A 25,794-nucleotide genomic window follows, 5' to 3' on the forward strand; every position below is an offset into this window, starting at 1 on the left:
AAAGTTGGGGGCGGCTCCGGTGGGTGCTGAGCCCCCCGGGCCGCTGCCGAAAGTGTTGTTGACCTCGCTTCGGGTGGTGGGATAACGGCGGGGAGCCCTCGGGGTTCGCTCCCCCCCGGCCGGGCTCTCTGTGGTGGCTTCAGGCCGTTATTTGATTTGTTAAACCCCTGTGGTCGTTAAGGCCCCGGCCGTACAAAGACCCGCTGGGGAGCCCAACTTCCAGGGGCTGTCCAAGAACCCAGTGTTCGCAAGATTGGGATCGCTGTTCGATAGCGGTACGTGGTTATCGTTGGTGGCCAGCTATATTTGGTCAATGGTTTGCTCAAATATATATATATATATATATAGTGATGTGTTTTTCTGTGGCCTTCTGCTGGGAAGGCCAAATGTCTCCATCCGCACTGGCGGTGTTGCTGGTTTGTTAGGTCAGGTACGGCCGGCTGGCTGATCTGACCGTTATTTCTACTGATTAAAAGGAAAGTTACGTGTCAAAGTGTCTGAAATAGATTGAAATGTAACGGGGCAAACTCAGTGCCTAACTCAAGGGAATGCTGGAACAAGCCTTCTAGAGATTTGTAAGAATCCAGAAGTAAGAGTTTGGGCATTAATGCCAAGTTGAAATGAGAGTCCTCTACATAAGTAGGATGTTTCTGTTGAAATTGCTGTTGTCTGCTTATTTCTGGAGCTTAATTACGTGCTCGGTAATTTTAAAAAGGCGGTTTGAGTGCTCAGTTTATGAATTACTGTGGAGCGTGCTGAACCTTGGAGTAGGCCATGAGTATGTATTTCAGTGGGGCACCGCGGTTAAACGGGGGTCGGCAGAGAGTGTGTGTGTCATCTCAGCCCCGCACTATAAGGCTACCCGCAAGAAAGAGCCCTCCTGGAATGCTTTCGTGTCTCCCATTTCTAATTTGTACACTCATGTCTTGTGCGAAGCACCAATTCTGCAATCACACTGGAGTTTGAGAAAGCCGTAACTTGATGCGGTGGAAAGAATGAGAGAAAAATATAGTTGGACTGATACTTAATGGTATTGTGAAGAAGAATTGAAGGTAGCAGCTGTAACTGTAGTTCTTTATAGTAGTTTGCTGTTAGTTTTCTGTTAGCTTGTGAAAACAAGACGACTTTGGTTTTAAACGTGAAAAAATTCAACAGTGATAATCTTCTTCAAAATCAGCAGATAGGTGTATAAAAACCCAATTTTTTGAACGTGTGACTCTCCTTTGAGTTAGTTTACTACAGGCAAGAGTTGGACAGCAAAAGACTGACCAGGAATAAAGAACACTGGGGTTTTTTGTCTTTTTTTTTTTCTTTTCTTTTTTCTTTTGTGACAATGCTTCTTTTCTTAACCTGAGATACCATTGATCTACTTTCATCTGTACACGGAAGCCTATAGCTCCTTCAGGATTATGCTCCCAATGTATGTAGAGCTGCAGATCTGCCTGTAACTTTCATGGCCTACAGCTGATGAGATGTATTATTTATTACAAGGATTTAACACTTTAATTTCTTTGTGTTTTAGTGTTTAATATAGCTATGTTTTGATTTAATATGGTTGCTCGGTAAAATACTCTAACAGAATGCTAAAGCTGGACAGAATAATTCAAAGTCTTCTCTTACTTTAAATCCTAGAGATACAATTAACTAATAAAACCTTCATTTCCGTAGGCCTCCAGCCCCTGCGCTGAAGAAAAGACAATCGCTGATTTGGGGGGATTGGGTAGGGAAGGTCCATCCTGAGGAGCCACTGGTAGGACTGGGATTCCAAGTCGTGTTGGAGGCAAATCCTGCAGCGCTGAGCACAAAGGGGTCGAGGGCCAATTTGGGGCTTCTGGCTGCTGTCACAACAACCTTCTAAGAACTGAAAGAATTGAATCGTTCAACCTGTGTCAGGAAAGATCGTGCGTTATCAACAGCTATAACTGAAGGGCAATATAGTTTTGATTTGTCTGGGTTTTTAAAGCTCTTTTTGCTACTATTATGAATGGGTATTTACAATTGCTAATTTCATGTAGGAAAACTTTGTATTTTCCAATTACTTTCGAGCCAAAAATAATAATTATTTTCCTGTATTCCATGTTAGTGGCTTCCCAGGCTCTAGGTCAGAGAGATGGTTTTGAATTAGCAAGGGATTCATGGCAAAATGTAGGCTCTTCTAGACATAAAGATGCTATTTGGGCCAGACTTATATTTGTCTTTAACAGCCCTTCCTTGGAGTTTGCTGTCTTACCTTTCTTTGTAGATGAATGGGTTAGTTTCTATTTAGACTAGGTAAGCAGATGTTTGAAGAGAATAGTTATGATGCAATACTTTCGATAATTTAACTTTTCTTTGCTTCAGTCCTTTCATTCTTCTTTGGCTGTGGAGGGATCAATCTTCTTGTTAAAAAGTACTGAAGGTCTTGGCATAAGTAACAGTCCGGTCAAAAATGGGATGCCTTGGTTTTCAGCTGGCTTTGTTTAATTTGGTTTGTCAGTAGAATTTTTTTTTTCCTAACTTGTATTCGTGGCGATTTCTTGTATATGAAAGATCAGTAACTTGAATGCAGTCCATAACGACAAAATTAGCTTCTGAATCAGCAGCAAGTGCTTGTCGTGGATGTTTTTTCTGGAAAGCAGTGGACCAGGTGGGTGGCCCCCCGTGCCCATCTGGAGCCCCACTAATGTCAGCATGTCGTTCTACGGGCTTAAGAGACCACATGCACAAAGCAGCTTGCAAGAGAGGAATCTCATCTATTAAATGGCTCAGGACACAAATTTTGAAAGTGTCTGAGCTTCCTTTTCAAAAATACTGTTAAAAACTTTTGAAAAGTGGGGGGTTCTGCTGCTTCTTTTGGGCTTGTTCAGTTGTTTGTGGGCTTGGTTTTGTTTGGTTGTTTTTTAAGGACCCTGTATTAGTTACTGTTTTTTCCCAGTGGAAGTATCAAAGGTACTGTTGATTTCAACACTAAAAAGGTACAGGATATGTTTTTGAATGCTCTTATGTCATTGAGGACCTGCTTATTCTTTTTTAAGAGTTATTTGAATGTTTGAAACCACAGGCTTTCACTGGCTTTTCTTTGTAATTGTTTTTGCAACTATTAAGTGGAATAGTACTGCTCAATCAGGTTCAAATAGGCCTGCGCAGGAACCAAGGCCTGTATTAGGAATACAATTTTGGAAGAGCGTTAGAGCCAGATAAAAATTAAAGCATCCTGAAAGCTATGTAAGTCGAGTTAAACCAAGGTGGATGCTAATAAAAAGCATCAGTTAAGAAATTAAGTGCTGACTCCTTTCCTCTCTTCAAATTTCAAGTTCTTTCTTATAGCAATACCTATTTTTTTGATAAATCTAGGAGGGAGTTCTGACTTTGTACTGTTTTTAAATTGAGGTAAAATTTGTTAAAACTGCTTAGACTACAAACTTATAAAGTTTATGAGTACGTATGCATATATATTTGGCTACGTACACAAATGCACATTTATATACAAATAGTATACAAAAGAAGTGTAAAAAATCGATGCTTTGAAACTACATTAAATTAAAGCAACTGTGTGGCTCCAAAGATCTGTGTTTCAAGCCGTTTACTTCCAAGTTGTTGTTTTGATCTGGCACATGGCAGCAGGAATCAGTCATTACCACGAGCTGGCTATTCATAGACCTTTGTGAAATGAGGTGATCGTCTCAGTTGATCTGCAGCTTGACAGGTGTTGCCATCACAAAAATCTCCATTCCCTCCCGGCCTTCCCATGGGAGTGACATAGGGACGGATCCTGGAGAGCGGCTTTGAGCGTCAATTCGTTGGGATGGAGCTGAGGAACATTGTAGAGATCGACACACAGAGCTGGAGATGCACAAGAGACACTTGTCACTTCATTGTTTGGGATTTTTTTTGTATTTTTTCTGAAATCCTCTATTTCAGGAGCTTTAAATTTACTTAAAAATGAAACAGTAAAATGTCTGAAATTCTTTTTGAGCTTTCTAATAACTTTATCAAATAAAGAATAAAGGATCTCATGACTTGTTAAATTCTTTATATCTTCTACAGGAAATATTTTAAAATAAGCGAATAGTATTTTAAAAATTATAATCTTGTCACGGTATCTGGTAACTAAGACCTATAGAAGCAATATGTTAATTACATTATTCCTATATGAGGGAAAATTGAAGGCCAGGGTTAATGACATATACATATTCTCATTTTTGATTAGTCTACATTTTCAGTGACACTAATTCCAAATTTTTTTGGTGACTTACTGAAGGAGGAGTAATCTGAAATGTAAATAGGATCTTAAATATTAGGCCCCATGGTTTGCAGCGTTAGTAGCGTGGCCTTGATAGGAAAAATTCCCAAGTGAGGGAACCAGAACAGTTGTCAATTGTTTGCTCAACAAATCCTGTTGGATCAAATGGTGATATTCTCAACATTTAGATAAAGAGAGTTTTGCAATAATGTTGCCTTGTACCCCGCCGCTAGAGGAAACAAATGCAGTCTAAGTTAGTAGAAAAGTAAAAGTCAGGCAAAAGAAGGTAGGCCTACAGGTCAGAAATATAGATAGTCCAGTTTTTCCATTCATACTGCCTAATGTTTCAAAAAGCATGTAAATTATATTTCCAGTTTGCCAATTTTAGCCTTTATTTTTAAACTCTGGTAGATCATTGCCAACACATTATTTAGGATTATCTGTTGTGACAAACTAAACTCCTTATAAAAATGTGTAAAACACTTGGTTTTGTCTTCATCCTTTAGGGTTTTACCTGTATACCTCGTGTATATTTTCATATACCTAAATATATACACATGCACATATATTTATACACATGTGGACGTGTATATAAATGGATATATATGGTCGGTGCCACTAGGATGAGTACAAATTCCATGTGTTTTGGTAGGACTCAAGCTGTAGCGTTGACAATAACAAGCAGCTGGCACTGGCTTTATATCTTGACTGTGTTTGCACCTAATCTACTTTTAATTTCTATATATTTTAATTTTTTTTACATATAAGACTGATGCAATGAAGACTTCTGCATCTATTTCATTTTTTTATATAAGCATACTGTCAACTTAAAGAGGTGAATTTTGTTGATTTTATACGTATGTAGAAAACGAGCACAGAAATGTTTTTGCTGGATCCTTTCATCCAGCTCCTTGATGAGAGGAAGAATTGTAGTGTCTTCTATTTTTGTAAGAAAACACTGCAAAAGTGGACGAATGATATCTTGTTGATTAAAGAAACAAAGTAGTCAGAAACCTGCAGCAAGAGATATATATATATATATATATATATATATATATATTTTTAAGAACAGAACTTCCTTTAGTCTTTTATGGACATGGGGGCAGGAGGGGGAATATGTTGTCCCCTCATAATCTTTTTGGGGAAGAAGCTCGGCTAAAGCAAATTGTGAGAAGGATCAGATTTAAGAGGCAGATGTGATGGTGTAAATTGGTGAGGCAACGTGTTCTTGTTGTGTGGCTCTTGAGCGTGGCAACTTAAAATGTAAAATACAATAAGATCTGCTGGTATTTCAGAGTTCAGTAACTTTTCTTGGTGCATTTTGAAGTCTTAGAAGAAGAAGCCTTTGGAAAACACTGCTGTGTTTTGAAACCATTTGTTTTATAGTTTTCTGGCTTTTGATTTTTATTTTTTTTTTCCTTGAAGGATCAGCCCGTGTTTCTCAAGGATAGCCCCCTTTGAAAACTTGAAGTCATTTTCCTCAGAAGACTCTCATTCATACTACCTTAGGAAAGGTTCGGCTCTTTAAAAATACTCTTTCAAAATTTTTTTTTTTTCCTCCTTTAGCATTTTGTCGCACAGGAGTTCTTGCCGAAGGGTTTATTGGCCGTTGTAGGAACTGTAATCTAGTTAAAAGGTTTGTTTATGCTTCCCTTCTCTGTTCTGCTGATGGTATTAGAGCGCAGGCCAGAGCCGGGCAGCTCGCTCTTCAGACCCGTCAAACTTCAATTAAAGCTGCAGCCTTCAGTTTACTAAATATCAATATGTTCATGGCAGCTGCAAATAATTGCAGAAAGGATGAAAGTACAGCGGTGGCCTGTGATTTCTCTCTCAAGAAATTATTTTTCACTTGTTGTTCTTTTCGTATTTAGAGTCCTGCACGCACGTTCAGATTCAGAAATGTACTGCACGTGGTAGAAGCCATCTATGAAAGACTGAGATCTATATTGGGGACTGTAGCTTTTCAAGGCAAACGAGTCATTGATTTCAGTGGAAGTTTTGTCCTAAATAAGGGCTGTAGAGCATGTTCCTCTATTGGAGCAGGTATCAAAATTCTTCTACCACAGCCATTGCACAGCTATTGTCCACACTCAAAGTACCACTGACTTTTCTCTAAGATAAATTAAATATTGAGGGCCGTGAAGTCCCACCTTCTCAGGGTAGCAAGAATGTGCTATATTTAGTGGACAATAACTCAAGAATTTGTGCGTTTTAAAAAAATGCGAACTATAGTAAAATAGATTTCATGTAATACTTTAAACTTCAGGCTGATGTTTGGGTTTAAGGATTACGTATTTAAAAATGTGTGAATTGTTGGAGCCTTTTAAAACGCACATGGTTTTCCTTGAAGTCTGCTTTGGTGTTATTAAGTAATAATGCACGTATGTGTCTGTGGGCCATCTGAACTGAAGCAGCAAACCATATCTGGCCTGTAGGCTATTGGTTCCTCACCTCTGTTTTAAAATTAGTAAAATCATTTGCAGCATGATTCATTTCTAAAAATTACTTGTCCATCTGTGCTGAGCGTACTAGCTATAAAGTTGCAGGGCTTGCTGTGGTAGTGTTGATGTTTTTTCTGAAAGTTGCATTACTCTTCTAACATCTTTGTTGTATCGCACTTTGGTCAGGTTGTTCTCTGAGAAATAGGTTTGTGTTAGGCATATAATTTGGGCTATTATGATATTGCCATGTAAGGTGACTTTAGTTTTTTTAAATAGTAGTAAAATATTTGGGCTCTTCATATTTCGTTATTAAAAAATCTATATATGAAATCTTTACACTGAGGAAAAAAAAATAAGGGGTCTATTCTGTTTTCACTGATGTCAGTGCTAAAGTATTTATTAACTTCCTTGGGTGCTGGATTAAGCCCTAAACCTGAATTCTTTTTCTTAACTTCACCAAGGTATTGGGGAATGAGCAGTTCTAGCCATGTAATGACCCCAAAAGCTGGTCACTAGGCAGCTTCTTAATCAGCTGGTATGTGGATTCCTGGTGGATCCCCTCATATATTTCGCTTTCTTCCTGTGCTTGTGGGTTTTGCTGGTCTTTTTCCTGAGCTCCGTGTCTTAAAAACTTCAGTTATAAATCAGTCTCAATCATTTTTTGAAACTCAAGTCATTATCAGCCGTAAGAGTCCTGCTAAGGATCTGCAGGCACATGGTGAGGTAGAACGTAATGAGCATAGCCCTGGAACTAAAAAATAAACAGCACATTAAAGATAATCATTTTGAAGTCTTTTTTTTTTAAATGTAAAACAAGGTTATACATACTTTTTGCCAGTAAAGGTATTCCTGTGTGTAGGAATTACATTGTTTGTCTTACATAATAACTATCAGAGCAATAACTGTAGTTTTGTTAGAGAAAGAATTTATAAACTTTGTGGACCAGTTGTTTACATTTTTTTCTTATATTTGAAAACAGTTAATCAGCTTTCTCCTAATATTGATGTATGCTGAATAAAAATAATTTCAACTCTATTTAGTTTTGGTTTTTTTGAAGTTGTGGGTTTGATACAACAACCTGAGACACATCCCATAGTAGAACTGTTGGGAGTATGTTAATCTGATTTTTAATATAATTGCATTTAACAAAACAGTAAAAAAAGTGTTAATATTCATCTTCGGCTAATTATTGCAAATAATCATAATACCTTGTGTGCACTGGAATTATAGTGTCTGTATGTCTAGAACATTTCTGAGCTTCTATTATAGAAAAAATGAAATACTTTTTAGTTGTTGTTTTGGTAGATAGTAGTCAAAATTCATATGCAATATATGAAAATCATCTTCATAATGTCAGTGAATATAAACTTGTTGCCGACGGCTGGTGAACCTTAAATTGAAGATATCGCAAAGAATTTCCAGTTATTGTTGCCTTGAAAGCAAGCTCTTTATAGAGACTTGTATTTAATATCCTAATGGAGGGCCTGAAAAAGCCTGTTAGCATGTGTGTTGGAGGTCTCCACAGAGAGCTGGTAATTTAAGATTAGGTTGTATTAATTTGTATGTTTATCAAAAATTTGCAAATAATTACTACTTTTAAAATTTCTGTCCAATGTAATCCGTAATTGTTCCATCCTCAATTTGCATAGACTCTCCTGTTGTTTACTTTTGCTTCACTCACATAGTTTATTTTGCCCTAACAGGAATACCTAAGAACTTACTAACAGTTAGTTGGTCTACAAGTCATGTTTGAGGCTCAGCTTGGCGTTTTAATGTGTGTCAGCAGCACAGTGAGTTTGGAATGCCACGAATAAGCTTGAAACTTCAGAGAACGCATCACTAGGTAGAAATATTTTTAATTTTGTGCAAACACAAGATGGTGAAGCCTGCTTCACCAGAGAGGCGAGTTCTCGGGAGCTGCAAGGTGCTGTCGGTGGGTAATTCCCGCGATTTACTCTGGTATTCGATGTGAGGTATGTTTATTTTAAGGGAAGCCGGTGTTCTCTCTGTAAGAGAACAGAGAATTATAACTGAAAGCTTCCGTAGGGGCCTTGTGGTGTGGGGTAGGAAGGAAGCGAGTGTGAGACGTTAGGAAGGAGCAGACTTTGGGGAGAGGTTGGTGGGCAGGGACATGTGCCTGTGCATGAAGTATTTGCCATGACAGAGGGAAGATGATTTGGTAACGGATGTGATGGTGACAATTGATGGAAAAAAATCTTGTTAGTCTTACCAAAGACACAAGTATGAAGCCCCATGGCTTGTATTTTCACACACAGTATCAACTACAAAGTGTTGCTTAATCGCAGTCTTTACATACAATAGAGGGATTTGAAAAGGCAAATAAATAGGCATTCGACTACTATCAGGCATATAAATAATTTCCTCGTGTTGTTGCTGTTGCTGCCTAGACTTGGAAGAGCTTAAAGTTGTTACGGTTTGGATCATCAGGCGTATTTAGACACCAAGCCCTGCAGTTTTCAAATGATGACTGGTATCAGCAGAAGAGAAGTCCGGAGATATCTTTGAGGACTTTGGCCTAGATGTTTAGATTTCCACGAGTTAAGTCTCTGGGCAGCTAAATACATGACTTGAGCTCAGCTTTTTCTTCGTTGTCCCGCTTCAGTCCTCTCTCGTGGCTGCAAACTCCTCGTCTTGGTTGGAGGAAAGCAATTGCTGCTGGTTTGTTAGCATAAACTGCTCATTTGACAGAGACCTACATGTTGAAGTTTTCTTCAGGAAAAACATCCCATGGTTACATTCTGGAAAGGGTGGCTGAAATGCTCAGCATGCCTTCTCTGGCTCACCATTATTTTGTTTACTTTCACTATATTCTTTCTTACTTGTCTCTTGAGTAAACAATTCTAATCCACGGCTGTACATGCAAGTCATTTTTGTTATTTATTTCTGAACCTCCCTATTTTTTTATGCATCCTTTTGACATCGGATGACCAGAAGTAAATAGAGTACTCCTAGTGAGGGAAAACCACTGATTTATATGGATTATTCTAATCCAACATCATGCAAGCAAAATCAAAAAATAGTTTGACTACCTAATGATTCAGAAATGCGGAAGTGTTGCCAAAAATTTTAGCATTTGTTAGCTTTACACTTGAGCAAATGCATTCTGGTAGAGAATTTAACTTCTTTGTTTTAACTCTTATCTTCAGAGTTTTAAGGCTATGAATTTATTCCACAAAAGCAGAAGCCTGTGGTTTACAATTAATAGAAATATGAAAATTTGTTTTTAAATTTCTTGCATTATCCTTTTTGGATAAATATTTCTAGACTTACATGTACAGGGACAAGCATTTTTCCATTGAATACAGCCAGAAAAGTTGTTCATTTTTGGGGGGGGGGGGGTTAATTGAACAGGAGCTTTAATATGATTTAGCATTTTCTAGTTTGAGATAATGGTCTGAAGTATGGCTTGTGCCTTAGGAAATAAATTCAGTATACCTTAGTGAGGAAAGGAGTATCTCTTAAATAACATCGGTTTCTGTGTATTTTGAGTGATTAAGTATTTCAACAGAAATAGGAACAAAATTTCTTGAGGAACCTGAGCAGAAGTAGGAACCAGATGTGTTGATTTTGTAAGCATTAAACAATCTGCATTTTAAGAATTATTCTCTGATCCCTTTGAATTCAGTGACTAAATTATTTTATGTGCCGCTTGTGCATATTTGTCAATCATAACTGGAGCTCTGGTATTACTGTAATACAGAAGAATAGTAATAATGAGGGATTTCTTTTTTTCAATGACTTCTGTGAAAATTATTTTGGACCTAATACAGGGGGATGATTTTGCATAGTTCAATAATGAATAAAAAAAGAAAAGTGGTAATTTAGGATGAACAGTAGAAGAGACTTCTTATAATGAGAGAAACTTGATTTCTAAATTTAATTTCTATTGGGTAGCTTAGAATAATATCAGCAATTCGAATTTATGTTAGCTTCTTAGCTTTGCTGCAAGGGAGTATCTTTGCACTTACAGGAAATTAACTTAATTTTTTCATTACTTTTTTCCTGTTCAAGACAAAAAAAACCCAAACAACAAAAAAACCACAAACCTGTCCCCAAATATGTAAATGTATGTTTTTCTCTAAACTGCAACAGCTGTACAATGTTATTTTAAATAAATATTCTAATACAGTTCTGCCAAAAACCAGAAAAAGGGATTTGTTCAATCAGCCGAAATAAAAATTATTTGCAAACTAGCAATGAGTTATTTATGCATTCTCCCCATGATTCAGCATTTCATGAAAAATATGTTAATAAATGTTTGCCTCAGGTTAGAAAACCAGATTCGAGAGGATTTGGTTTTCTATTTAGATTTTTATAGAGTACTACCCAGGTCAGTTGACTGTTTGACTTGAGAAAGGTTGGAGGGGAATCTAACAAAGGGAAAATGCCTGTTCTGCATGAAATACAAATACATGCTCAGCAACTGCATTGATCTCTGACAATATTTCTTGTCAGATTATTTTCTCACTATTATGAAATTTTACAGTCAAACTTAATTGTTTTGGATAAATTGAGGACAATAATTTCTATAACATTAGAGTATGAAATATTAAGTGGGAAATACATGGACATGTGAAGTCTTTAAGAGTACTGGCCTCATTTTCATTTATAACCTGGGAGCTCTACATGACTTTTACTATTACTTTTACCTTATTTTAAAGTAGAATACCTTTTCTACATAGAAAAGTAAGTGTCATACATTGTTATCTAGTATTTTTTTAAATTTATTTTAGTATTATGTACCATTACAACATTAAATATTAATAACATGATTTTGGGTAAGAAAACTTTAAAATCCCATCTGGACAGACCACTGTATTTCTGTAGAGATAATTGCTCTCCTAAATTTGAATAGCGTATGTTTGTGTGCGTACATACGTGGCTTTTTTTGAGACTACTTCATTGGAAGGTGTTATCTCAAGGCATTGCTTCCCTTCGAGGTGGATGGGGCTTGTACCTCTCCAAGAGGTGGAGGGGAGCATGTTTTTCTCTGTGCGATGGAAAAAGAAGTTTATGACTTGAGCAAAACACTTTCTCCATTTCTGTAGAGACTTGTGTGTTTAGTGTCCAAAAACTTTTTCATAAATACAGTTATAGAATACCTAAGGCAATTCAATTCATCTTTTCAAGGGCAAAGGATTTTTTTTTTTCCTTTTCTTTCTTTTTTGATTACATTTTTTGAGAAAGGGAGCTGTCAGAACGAACTTTATAGTTTTTCCTTTGTTGCATTGACACTCTATAAAATTTTATTTTAGCAGATTTGATACAAGAAGGAAGAAAATGATAGACTACAAGTAGGGCACAGAACAAAGTTGTAGGTTATTAAATATTTTCAAGGAGAAAAGGAAGTAGTTGAGTGTGCTCACAGAGGTTCCTGAGAAGCCTGGAAGAGATTATCTTCAGCCAACAGTAGGTAACGAAGGACAGGATGTGAAGGGAACACTGAACTACCAGTGCGAAGGAAATTTGAGATATTAGCCTTGTTCAAAACTGGGTTTGCTTTAGATGTCTTCTGACTCTGGAATTCTTGAGCTACACTGTGAGAGAGTTTTGAGCACACAGATTAAAAAGTGGATGTCAACATCTTGAAATAGACATTTTAATAGGCTTTTAGCTATTTTTTAAGTTAATTCGTCATTAAGGAGAAATGATAGCAAGGCAACAGACGAAGTGGACAAATTTAACACTTCACACACGTTTGGTTTTGGGGAGTGCTTTTCCTCCCTGTCCTGCTCTCCACATGCATGTACATTTTCCTGAGAACTGGCCCCTCTCTTGAGGGCCTGGGCAGTATTAATAGAGTTAGTTAAGGGTCATTTGGCCAGAGGGTTCATGTCATAATCTGTCAGCTCAGTTCTCTCTGGCAGGTGAGCTGTGCATTTAGGCAAGCGTCTCCCTCCACCTATGGCACTGGTCTTCTGCTCTGCACCCCACTGAGACTTCTCAGCTGGATTTTACTTGGTCTTCAGCAGTAAATTTGTCAAAAGGACATGAACATTTAATATATATATATATTAGCTGTCCTCCCAGCCCTGTGAATTGCTAATGCTTCAGGAACGTACACTGGAAAGAGTGGGGTGTGTACGTGTGGAGGAGCGGAGCAGGTGGAGCCAGGTGCGCTGTGCTGAAGCTGTCAAGTCTGGAACATCTGTCATGTCCTTGCCAGTTGAGACTCGTGTTGGGCTTGCACGTATCATGAGCATAATCCTTTAGTCAGATGCCATTCTCACAGAAAATCGCATGTTATTTTAGGTGCATGGGGTTGCCCTGGGTAAGTGCTGGGCTGATACTGACCGTCTCAAGTTATGAGGTCTGTATCAGGGCATATTAATGTTACAGAACATGCCTATATGAAGACTTACACGCGTACGAACACGTATGGAGCCTGCTTGCACAGCCCAATAACCTTAGCAGTGCTGTCTGTAACCCAGATGTGTACAGCTGTGGCTTGCAGTTGCACTTTATTGTTGCCGGCTTTCTGAAGTCGTAACTGCTGTAGCCAGCCTGTGAATTATCACACTGTGAAAGATTGTTTGTCTTCCTTAAGTCCTCTTGCACAAGTGTTTGCCATCACCTATTTTAAGCCAAGGTACAGCTGATTCAATTATGTTCTTCACTTCTGCCTTTTTCCAGCCGGTGCCAAACCCCGACTCTGCTGCTGCGGGATGGGCTGCAAGTTCTTAGGGCTGAACTGTTTTTTCAGCAGGTTACAGAGATTTTTGTGAGAGTTACAGCCAGCTTTCCAGCAGCCCCTTCTGACTTGTAGGTGGCACTGGATCCTCTCAGAGGGGAGTTATTACAGCAGGTTTGAGAACTTTGTGAAGCAGCTACTGTAGTTTCTGTAGCTGGCTTCTGATGCAAGGCAGTTGAAACGAGATGAAATCATACGGATACGAATACCTGAGCGCTTCTGTAAAGAAAGCCAGTCATACATGGAACTTTTCTGAGAGTATGCCACTTATCCTTTGTCTACCCAGGGAAATGAGAAATACTGCAGCAGCCTGAAAGCAGGTGGACATGGTCCAGGCTGCGATAGTTTGGGAATCAGACCTTGTGTTCTGAGAACTTGTCATTTCTGCAGTTGTGGAGATGCTTATTAAATATGTCACGTTCAATATGCACTTTATGGAGCAGTTTACTAACAAATTATGAATAAAGCAAATGTATCTTGAGCGGTAGCTGGTTTTGGAGAGGGTGGTCTTCCCTGGGTTAATCACGTTCATATCTGTTAATGAACTTTCACTTGTGAAGATTACTGTTTGGTTACACAGGTCTTGGTTAAGCCATATTAACTCTCTTCCAGTAACAAAAGCAACAAGGTTGCGTTGGCAAACAACTTCACACAGCTGGCAAAGGTAGGCCCAGACTTCCTGAACAATATGGTTTTTAAGAGCAATATTCCAGTGTTGTTTCAGATTTTTGCCTACTTTACACTGACACGACTACCACAGGGTTCTGGTGGGGCCATGTTTTAGTTACAGACCTGACAGTTACGGGGTGTTGTGCATTCATTCTTCAAGATAAAAACCTGCCATTTGAATGCTGTTAAGCCAGTGCGATGTGCGTTGCTGTGTCATGCTGTGCCCTGTGCCGCTGAAAGCGGACGCCTAATTGTTTTAATCTGAGGTGCACAGAAGATGCTGCTGTACGCAGGCACATTTCAAGGCGGGGGGGCGACTCTCCCAAGTGTGGGGTAGGTCCAGTTGAGCAAGGAACATGCTTTAGGTTTGTGTCTTTGACATGTTTACGATCTAGAAGGAGAAAACCCGGTGTAGCAATAGGGAGAATGTGCTGTTCTCTTGTCTAGCCATGGTTTATTTTGGGTTTATGCGCTGGTATTACAAACCCTTAAACCTTTTAATAGTGACATGAGAAGTTTGGGTGCCGTTTCCTGATTTCTTCTTATGTAACTTAAAATAATATCATGTTTTCCAAAAAGCCAAAATATGACAAAGCATTGAACTTAACAAAAGTACACAGAAAAGTATTCCAGCTTCTTGTCCACTGATATGTTTGTAATTAGAATAGCATAGTAGAACAAAAATGGATGTAAAATTGTGCCCTTGGAGAAATCCTACAAGGAGTCTAGAACAGTGACTTTTTCTGCACTGAGGCTTCCACTAAATTTATTTATTGTACAGTTTTTCTAGCGCAGATAAAAGGACCCAGATCAATGATATAATCCACCAATTTAGACCTTAGTTTCTATTTTTAAGTAAGTGATACCTTAAATTTTTGCTATAGGGGTTTGGGAGCACCTTGTGAAGGACCATTTGTCCTCTGACCGTTTTAGATTATAAAGACAGAATAAATACGGAAGGGAGAGCATACCAAATTTGTAAAATATCAATCTGAGCAGAACAAAAGGATTCTTTTTATCTCCTAACTGAAAAATACTCTGATTCTTCCCCACCCCCACCAGAAGGAATAAATGAACAAAGAATTCAACTGAACAAAGACACCAACAGAAACAGAAAAGGTGAAAAGCCACAACCAGCGAGGGAAGATGAAAAGGAGAGCCATAAATGATTTGTTGTGTGATACACAGGTTGTTAATGCTGTTAATGATTGAACTGTTTATTGGGGATTACAACGGGTTCGTAAACTACTCAGGAATTTCACTGGACGTGACAGAAATGAGCCAAAGTAAGGTTAGTGGGATGCTGAATTAGTCAGCAAAGTCAGTCTCCTGCTGAAGCTCCCCGCGCCTGGTGAGGACCAACCACGTGTGGCTTCAGGCTCCTTCTTTGCTTAATTCAGCGACTGGACGTATTCAGACCAACCAAGACGCTGCTCTGATGCTAATAACTATACAGCACTATTGAGTTACCAGTGTGGTAGAGTTACAAGGAGCGTGGAAGTTTACAGAAATATGCAGTAGTACTTGCTAGACTTGTAAATCTAGTTTGGGTTTGGTGGGGTTTTTTGGTGGGATTTGTTGTTGTTTTCTAGGGTTTTTTAATAAATGCAAACTCCCTAAAATCAACCGTTGTGGTTTTTTGGTTGGGTTTTTTGTTTGGTTGGGTTTTTTATTTGGTTGGGGTTTTTTTGTTTGTTTTTTGGGTTTTTTTCTGATAGTTAAATATGTGTTATTTGCCCTTCTTTGAGTCCGTTTTAGTTGCTACAGAGAGGAAAACACTGTTCCTAATAGCTTTGTAATTAAGGATGTCCAACTTGTTACTTACCCCTCATAACTGTAACATTGTAGTTTCAAAACTGAAAGTCACTAGCCCTGTTTTACTCCACCGTAATAAAGATTACAGCTACCACTTACTTGTAGGTCTGGCTGCTTCTCTTCTGGTTGTTCTCTCAGCTCACTGACTCGGATTCTGGGGTTGTCCCCATGGGTGGTGACCTTAAAGAGGACTCAGAGGAGTACTGTGACTTTTTCTGTGTTTTGTTTTTGCCGTTCCAGTCTGAAATCATACTGCTCCTGCTCACAAACCTCTCATGCAGAATCTGATCATGAGGGCTATATTTAGAAATCCAGGAGGAGCTTTTCAAACTCCCCGTACCAGAGATTGGAAGACGAGGAGTATCTGGACTTGTCATTTCCCCAAAGAAGAGGCTCCTCGGTTTCTGAATGCATTTTCCGTGTTGTACGGCAGTATGATCAGCCTGTACCTGTGTTTGTGTTTTAAGTAAACAAATTCAAGGCCAGGCTGGACAGGGCTCTGAGCAACCTGAGCTGGGTGAGGATGTCCCTGCTCATGGCAGGGGGTTGGACTAAATGACCTTTGAAGGTCCCTTCCAATCCAAACTATTCTGTGATTCTATGAAATGTATATTTCGGGTGGTTTTCTCAAAGTCATAGACTCATCTTTACTCTTAATAGCTCTTGGGCATTTTGTTCTCAATGGTTGACTGTAGAATAGACAACTGGAGTTCAGCTGATTCATATAGATCATGCAAAATGGTGAAAAGGTTTATTTAAGCAGTGCTGGTTTTCACCGTTAGAAGATTAAGGGAATAATGAGCAGATAAGAAAGCTGGAACACCTTGGCCATTGGAGAAATACTTTAATGTATCAAATTACACACAGCCCCTATTTTTGCAAAAATCATTAATCCAAACCACATGTTTGTACATGCTTTTATTTTACTAATTGATGATACGAAGTCTGGGGCAAAACATGTCTGTGAGGAAAACTATTGGCATATTCTAAATGGGAATTCAACCACAAGCGATGTATCAAGTTAGCACAATTTACATTAATTAGCAAAATTCATCAGCTGCCAATCAAACTACTGGGAGCTCCAGTTTTGGCTGCAAGTTTCTGCTTACTGGGGCTAACCTGAGTATCGTACTCAAGTGGGGTAACTGTTTGCTACCCACTGTTGCAGAAATGTGAGCTGACTCTTGCTGCGAAGGTGAGCCATTGCTTGCAAGGGAGCTCCTGACGCTTGGCTGTTGTTCCTGCAGCACACTGTGACAGTATTTGCAACGCGCGATCTCTGCTCTTGGCGTGTTATCTTCTGCGGCTGCTTTGCTCCATAATGTAACGTGCAGTATAGTAAATAGAGAAGTCTAGTGATACAGCGTTGAATCCGTCAGTTAAGGATTAACTGTGACTTGGGTTTGTTTTTTTTTTTCTCACAAGTTGTTTAAAAATTGATGGAAAATGTTATGTTAAACCTTAGTGTACAGAAGCAGAGATCAACATACCACTCTGCTGTGTAAGTTAAGGTTCATCCGTAAACAGAATTTTGGGGAAATAATGCTTATCCTCTCCCTTCCTCCACAAAAACCAGAAATCTTGTTCTAAAAGCTTTTGAATTTTTGCAGCCATTTCTGGACACTGGGAAGAAGGGAAAATGGATGTGGCTGAATTGTCTGTCTAGCATTTCAAGGTATCGTTTAGGAATAGTTCGTGGTACAATTGTATTCTGCAGAAGTCATAGTATCCATACTCATAAATAATTAGTGCTTTTTCTGAACTGTCCATCTTTACAGCCTGCTTCATTAGCAGTAAGTTCAGAATGAAACCTCATTTGCTAAACTTGGGTTCAGTAGTTGCTTGTCCTCTATGTGTCCTCTGGGAAGCGGCCCTTCTCCATCCATCGGCACCCAAAACATCTCCTGGGCTTTAATCATCAAATTGGAGAGTGTCTGTATTGTCCCAGTCATGGAGGAGATGAGTGATAGTATCACGTTTTCTTATTTTATGTGTGGATATTTACAGATGGTAGATTGCTTTTTCTGTACAGTGCAGGAAGTTTTTCTGGAATTAAAGTAGGTTGTCTCAGTTTGGAATTTTTCCTCTTAAAAACAAACCCTATTACTGCAAACGAAACTTTGGGGGAGAGTTTTCTTAAGTCAAGATGCATGTACAAAATGACGGCTGGGTATCCACCCACAGTTTAAAAAATTACTACTGATGGTGCTACATCTCAGATACAGCAAAATAGTTGTGTAGAGATTATAAGTGTTAGAAAATTGCAGTTGCTTGTTCTAAGAAAATGCAGAGGAGAACAAACGTCTGACTTCAGATTAGAACTTGAACTGCAAACTACAGAGGCAGCAGGATGGAAGTTCTCCAGCCTGTGCCAGTATTTATTGCCCAGGATACATATTTGTGTTATTTTCTTTATGAGGTCCTGCAAGACTGTTTGAAGTTCTCCTACCTATTAGAAGTTTTCGATGTTCCTGGCAGAGAATGAATTGGGTTCTTCTGACTTGTGATGGCTGTAAATTCAGAGGTAAAGACGACTTCACTTTCTGTGTCAGTCATAAAAAGCCAACAATTTGGAAAGGAAAGAGACATTTCAAGTGTATCTTGAAGATGATTTTGTAAACCCAGAGAAGTTTTGTGCCAGAATCTTTCTGAAACTGAAGGTGTGGCGACTACTTTTTATTACCTGGCATGTCTGATTCTTAATCATAGCCATACTTCTAATGAAAAAAGTCGAAGTAGTTACTTGGGTTTGTGCTGTGGTCCCTTCTTGAGCTGGGAACTTATACCGCTGACTGAATGGTGGAATGTGGACTTCTTGTAAATACAACTTCCATTGAGATGAAGTGTACCTGAGCAAGCTTCTCTGGTCTGTATAAGGTCTAAGGTTAGAGGGATTTTATTGTTTGGTAGTTTGTTTATTTTCCTTCTGGAGGAGAAGTTCAGATGTGTTAATGAAGTAATCCTCATTGATCCACCGTCTGGGTTTTATTGATTACCTTACAAAAATTCCTCTGGATCACTTATTTACCTGGAGCTGTCTTCTTAGAATGCTCAAATGAATACAGCTGTTGTTACTGGAAGAGCATCCTGACTCCTGTGAGCTGCCACTGCGAGTACTTCAATCCATGTGGACAAGAATAGGTGCTGGTTTTATTCTGAAGCATTTACGTGAACACAGGCTGGTTCCTCTAGTCTGCGTATTGTGGGTTTGTTATCTGGCAGTTCCCTCTCAATCTGTCACGCAACTGGAATCTCAGATTTGGCCCATGGGAAATTTCTTCTGGCTGTTGTTGTAACCTGAGAGAGAGAGACCCCAGGTACACACAGCTCTTGAGGCTTTGGTGTAACAGCACATCAGCTTGTGTCTGGGTTTTGTTTGTTGTTTGGGGTTTTTTGTTTGTTTGGTTTTGTTTTGTTTTGTATTTTTCATGGTAGTATTAAGATGACAGAACAAGTGAGCTGGAAGAGCTCACAACCCAAACAACCAATCATGTATTCAGGAACAGTGAAGTTCGCATTGAACTAATTTTAATTTTCCCTATATAAACTTACAAAATTTTAAGGGAGAAGAGGGCTTCTTCCTTCCCTGTTGTCTTTCCTTCTCTTAATTTCTAGACTTTACTGTCCCAGAAGCTTTAACATTGTACTAATAGTTTAAGGAAAGGGCTTAAGCTCCATTCCCTTAAGGATCACCCAGTTGTTGAGAGAAGAGCCATCAACAGGCATTCAGTTGTGGGTCTAGGAGGTGTGACTGCAGCATATTTAGGCGTATTCGAACTAGCTTGGGTACAAAAAACCTGCAGCAGAACAGGCTCCAACATGCTCCAGCTGCTTTCACGGGTGCTTTTGCTGCTGCCTTTTCCGTTGCTGTTTGTACCCGAGCGAGTGAGATTAAAACTAGGTCATGTGTGTCTGTCTGCAGTTCCACCCTGTGTTACTGTGGGCACACCTGAAGTTGAATTTCCTCTGCCCAGCGAGTCCTCCCGCTTCTCCTTCCACACCCCAGCCCAAGGAAGGGAGAATAAATGTGAATCCGGAGCGTTAGAGGAAAAGGCTTTTTGCTGCTTTGTCTGAGAACACTAGAAATTTATCACTGTGATTCCTCCCGAGTTTAGCAAGTAGAAATAGCGCTTGCCTGGTTTTAGGGAACTGGAAAACTAGCGTGAATGCATACAGTCGTAAAATATCTAATGACAAGATGTCAATGATGCCATTATCTTAGCATAGGTAAATGTGTCTGAAAGCCTGAGCTGTCCTGTTCTACACAGTCAGGATCGTTACGTCCCTGCATGGACTCTCTGCTGGCTCTGGGTGCAAGTCCCAAGCCTAAGAATGTGCTTCTCATGCCCACGTGGATGATCCACAGTAATTCTAGGCTATGGTAATTATGTCCTAAAAAGAAAAATTCATTTCTAGGCAAAAATAACTAAGTTTTACTGAAGTACATGCATATTCAGTGGCAAATATCCAGACCTCCTTCTTTTTGCCTACTTCCTTTCCCGTCCTCCAGTCTGCACTTTTTTTTCCTTAAAGAAAATAAACTTTCACTTCCAGGTTCAAATGCATTTCTATTGCTGTAAATGTCAAGATAAGCAAATAGGAAGGTAAGACCTTCAGGTAAAAATAACATAAACATAACTCCGTCCTGCTTGGACATTGATTTCTTATTTGTATCTTCAGTTTAAAATACACAAATAGTTTTGGTTTTTGTTTTTTGGGTTTTTTTCTGCTAAAGCTACTTCACAGAGGAAGAGTCTGAGCAGAGGTTTTTTTATACCTGTATAGGGGTTTTTTGGTGTGTGTAATTTGGTATAGCTGTAAGATATGTTTTAAACAGATAGGAATTTTGAAAATATATAGGTCTTTCAGGAATGCATAGTTCATGTCGTCATAATTTTTCAACTAACCACGATCCAAACTTTGTTTCAGATAATGTGAGCCAGATGGGTTGTTGTTAGTTTTGTACAGTAATATTTGTATTTAGGATTTTTGAAATGATTTGTACTAACACTGCCGAGGCAGTATGCATTATATAATAGTGATTAAGGATTTTTTTTTTTTTTAAACTTTAGTTGTTTTGTTTGTTTTTCATTGTTAGTTATGGATCAGGTGTTACAAAGATCTGATTATTTTGTGTTGCAGTAAGAAAAAGGTTATTTATAAAAGGGTTTCTCGTGTGCTTTGGGAGAAAGAAGAAGAGTAGTTTATACAAATGCAATAAAGAAATAAATAAATGTAGAGGATTGTTTGCAAGTACAATGCTGCACGAAACATGAGACAGCACAAAACCAGCCTCCTTTGCAGCAATACTTGGTCGTGTGCTTCTTCCCTGAGAAGGAAAATTCAGCTTAATAATCGTGACAGTTGTCAACTTGTAAATATGATCAATTTTAGAAGCTCAATTACAATTTATTTTCTTTGTAGATCATAATTTCAGATAAATATCGCTAAAAGGCAATTCTGAGCTCAAGAGACAAAGGCAATTATATTCTACATTAATTTGTTTACCAGTGTCACATGGAATAAATCGACTGTAAGTTTTCATAAATTATCTAGATGTGCCAGTAGAGGAATAATTTTGTAGGGTATTGAAATAAAGAAATCTGAATTATTTTCTGTAGTCACGTGTTTAATTAAATGTTATGCAAATGGTACTTTATATGACAAAAATCATACAAAACAGCGCTAATGTTAAAATTGGCCAAATTATATTGGGGTGCCAGGGCTGTCTTTTACCTACAAAAACAAAAAATGGGGGGAGGGAAGCAGAGGCAAGTGAGTAGAACCTCAAAACCAGTACTTGCTTATTCCCTTTGTTTCGAACAGGGGACTTTTTTGTGAGCATCAGCCCCATCCACAAAGGAGTGCATATTAGCCTGGAATTATCAATTTTGAACACTTCTGGTTTTAAAGATAACCTTTAGAACGCGAGCCAATGCAATGTAGAGTTTCCAGGCATACAAACAGAATCGTTGCTTCTGCTTCAGACCTTGCTGAATGGAAAAGCTACAGCAGGAAAAAGAAAATTCTATTATAACAGTTTTGTTGGGTTTTGGTTTTTGTTTTTCTTCAAGGCAGGGCAAGCAACATGAAAATTAAGACAAGCATCTCAATTTCATACTATTTGGGAATTCTATGAGTAGGATTAGCAGCTTCACTTCCTCAGCAACTAATGCCTGTACTTTTCCAGATTTCATGATTTTTGCTCGTGCTTTTAAGACAGGTGCTAGAATTGTAGAGTACCTGAGTTGGAAGGATTGAGTCCAACTCCTGACTCCACACGGGGAACTAAAAGTTCAACCAGTATCTAAGAGCGTTACCCAAACTGCTTGAGCACCGTGAAGCCACAACCACTTCTCCAGGGAGCTTGTTCCAGTTCCAGACTGGAATAAATAACGTATTAGTTGCTAGTCTTGAGCATGATACCTTGCTTGTAAGTATTTTTTGTGCTTAACTCTTTAAATCTTTTGTGTTCTCTACTGTATCTTGGGCTGAAATGAGAAGCAACTTCCATGTTTTTCATCATTTATAGTGGGTTTCTCTTTGTTACCTGCAAAAATATAGATAAAGGTTTGTTGCTAGTGTTAGCTGTGAGAGCCAAATGTGCTCATTTGTTGTGGTTTTTTTTATTTTTAAACACAAATACAAGATAACAGCAGTGATTGAAGTCTGTTTTATGGATTTTCTTCCAGTTGCATCCTGATATGCTTAGGTTGTTATCCTTTGCTGTAATTATTTTATTTTATGATACCTGCAGAGCACCTAATTTGTTTATCTTTTATAGATTTTTTTTTTAATGATTTCAAAGCCGGATCTATTTATGCATCCCCATGGTGATTTAAGAGTCAAAGAGAAAAAATATGTCATTTGACAAGTGGCAGCTGAAAGAGATTAAATAACTTGCTCAAGTCAGTGTCAGAGTTGGGATTAGAAGTCTGTTCCCACTGTAATCTCTGAACACTAGATTATGTTGTTATTTCTGTCCTGAATTATAGTCTAATAAAAGAGATTTTAGAAGGTACTACAGTAAGTGTGTCCTCTTGCTGTTGTTTGTATCTCCTTTAATCTTTGAAGAGCAGGATTTATCACCCATCCTTCATTTTTCAGCAATTAAACTTTTTTTTTTTTTGGTGTACGTATGTAACAACTGTTTATAAAGATACCAGTTTTAAAAGGTATTTAAGTAGTTCTCATATACCTATTTTCCACTCGGGGATTAGTTACATGTGAAGGAATGAAAGTTATCTGCATGGAAAGGGTGAGAACCATAAAATACTGAAGAGAGGAGGCCAATGTTCTGAGCTCTCTTAACATTCCTGTTGTTACTTTAATACTGGTATGGACAGGGAGTATAACCAGGCTACTCTCTGTGTAAGCTATGAGTTAATTAGAACTTGAAGAGGGTGAGGGTGAATGTTTGTTGCCATTCCTTAAACCTGGACTCAACACCACTTGAAGATGTTAGGCAAGTACATCCACCATAATTATGCACATCACTATATTCATGAGAGGAATTAGCAGCAGAAAATCCTAAGGCTAACTTTTGCTGCTCTGGAACATTTTTATGCTGCAAACAGAGTAAGGACGGACAATTCAGGAAGTTTTTTTTTTTTTAATGAATAGGATTTAAATCTAAGGAAAAGACTTTCAAAGCAGAATATGTTTTGCATGGTTGTCACTGCTGTCTAAATAATATCGGATATCAACATAGTTTGAAAAAAAAATTACTCTCTAAGTAAGATTATTTAACATCTCTGGAAAGTAATGCTTTAATGAATACTACTTTTTTGGTTCTTAGAATACTGAATTAGACTGTTGGGTTTTATTTAAACATATTTTAAGTATTGGTCTTCACTGAGCAAAAGTAAGATTGTACACAAACAAGTACAGTTCAGTTAAAAAGACAAAAATATGAAATCAACAGTACCAAAATGTAGGTTGGTCAATGCGGATTGTCCAAAAACACCCAAACCCAACCCAAATGCATGTTGTTTGACTTTATTGGTGTTGCTCATTTTTCGAATGGACTTTGAGCTTGTTGGAACAGTGAATGGTCATCAGATGAAGAACTTTAATCGCCGCAGGTTTGTCTATCTGCCTTTGAGCGCACTAATTGTTACCTGATGGTAGATAATAAAACACATCTGTTCTTTAAAAAGAAAAAAAAAGTTTTCTGCTCCTTCCTCAAGTCTTCAGAGTCAACTCATCCTTTACAAATATCTTTTATTATTTGGGTTTCATCTTCCCTACAAGTGTTACACATGCTTACCTTAGCATGAGAATAACTTCTTAAGAAAATAAAAAATTGCCATCTGAATGTACATTGTCTGCACCTCACTAGAGGGCAACGGATCCTGTCGCATCTCCATGAGTTTCCTAGGAGTAGCGGAGCCTTGAGTCATCCTTTGGAGACGTCCTTTGGTGGAAGTTCTTTTTCTTTGACTCTCCTCGAAGGCCACTGCGGTGTGTTTGTCAGGCTGCAAACAGCTTTTTTGTGACCTTTTGTGATGCACGAGGCTCCGAGGAGTTATTGCGAGAGATAAAGATGCAAATTCCTTCTGAACATTCTCCTCCCGTGTTGCTCCAACCCACAATTCGACTGGATCCTCCAGCAGGAAGAGCTGGGTTTTTTTGAGCTTTCAGCGCTTTTCCTCAGTGCGTCATTAACAGCCACCAGGGCTCTGTGACCGCTGGCTCATGTTTGTGTGGCTCATTAAGGGGGAAAAAAAAAAAAAAGAAAAAAAGAGGTGTGTTTGGAGCAGTCTGGCTAAACAAAATCCGTGTGGGAAAAGGCTGTGTGGTTGTTAGACGTGTTGGGATGCCAGGGGAGCATATGGTGTGTGCTGAAAGGTCCGGGGCTCCACAGGCTGAGCCGTATTCTCAGCGCTGTCACCGAGTTCCCCCGTGCTGTTGTATCGATCCCCCTCCTGCATCTGTGCCGTCCCCATGACTGATGGCAGCCTCCCCTCACCCTTCAGAGAACATTAAATTTATTCCTGTCGGGATAGAGGGCTCAGGATTACAGGAACTGAACGCACGGAGAAGCTGAAAATAAGTATTCCTGACAAGGTTTATGGTGGTATAATTTCAAAGTTATTTAGTGAAATTTCAGCCATGTAAATTATGTCTGACTCATGCTCACAGTATTCAAAGTCAGCTTTTAAAATACACTTTTTGAAGTTTTCAGTGTTGCATACGCGCTGTTGAGGCAAAGAGGAGAACATACAAGTAATAAACAGATTAGTAGGCTCTGAGCATTCTTGGCAGTTGTGTAACTCCAATATAAATTTGCATTCCTTTATTTTGTTTTGCTTTTAAGTGGCCTTTTCATGATATCTTTACTTTTCCCATTTATAATGAGGCAAAAATTGACTGCTATCGAAACTAAAATGTGCCAAAAAGGGTAGAAGCTTATCACTTCTGAACTCGCATAATGATTTTCTGTCATATTCCGAGCGTATTGCAGAAGTTCATCATTGTGAATACTGAAAATGTCACGGTAAAAAGTCCCTGTTTGATTATGTAATTAGAGAAGTCTCGACATGGTCTGTTTGGGGGCTTGAGGGGGCGGTTTAAAGGAAGAACAGCTCAGGTTTGACCTCCAGTTCTGGATAACTTTGCAAATAATAAAATTGTCTGTATGTCAGCGTGCGGTGGTCCCTGTCTTCCCTGTCTCGTGTGTTAAGGTAAACTGGTAGCAGAGACCTGTGTCATGGGAAGAACTGGGAGATGGAAAGAGATGGGGCGTCCACCAAAAACCCGGCTGGCTTCCCCAAAATTGTGTGCCAGGCGGGCTCTGAATGTGCTAATTGCAGCCGAGCGCAACATGTGCAAAATGCGTCCTGCCGTCTGTCCTGCCGTCTGTCCCACCCGGGCGGGAGCCCTTTTGGTGCCGTCCGGTCAGGAGCTGCAGCAACAGATGTGCTCAGAAAAGG

At 38.9% G+C, this 25,794-nt stretch overlaps 1 protein-coding gene across 7 annotated transcripts in view; it reads left to right on the top strand.

Moving 5' to 3' along the window:
- Nucleotides 1-25,794, top strand: part of MBD5 (methyl-CpG binding domain protein 5) — a 133,229-nt gene that overhangs the window by 417 nt on the left and 107,018 nt on the right. The window lies entirely within an intron of this gene.

The sequence above is a fragment of the Caloenas nicobarica genome, chromosome 6 (genome assembly GCF_036013445.1).
Source record: "Caloenas nicobarica isolate bCalNic1 chromosome 6, bCalNic1.hap1, whole genome shotgun sequence".
NCBI classification, from domain to species: domain Eukaryota; kingdom Metazoa; phylum Chordata; class Aves; order Columbiformes; family Columbidae; genus Caloenas; species Caloenas nicobarica.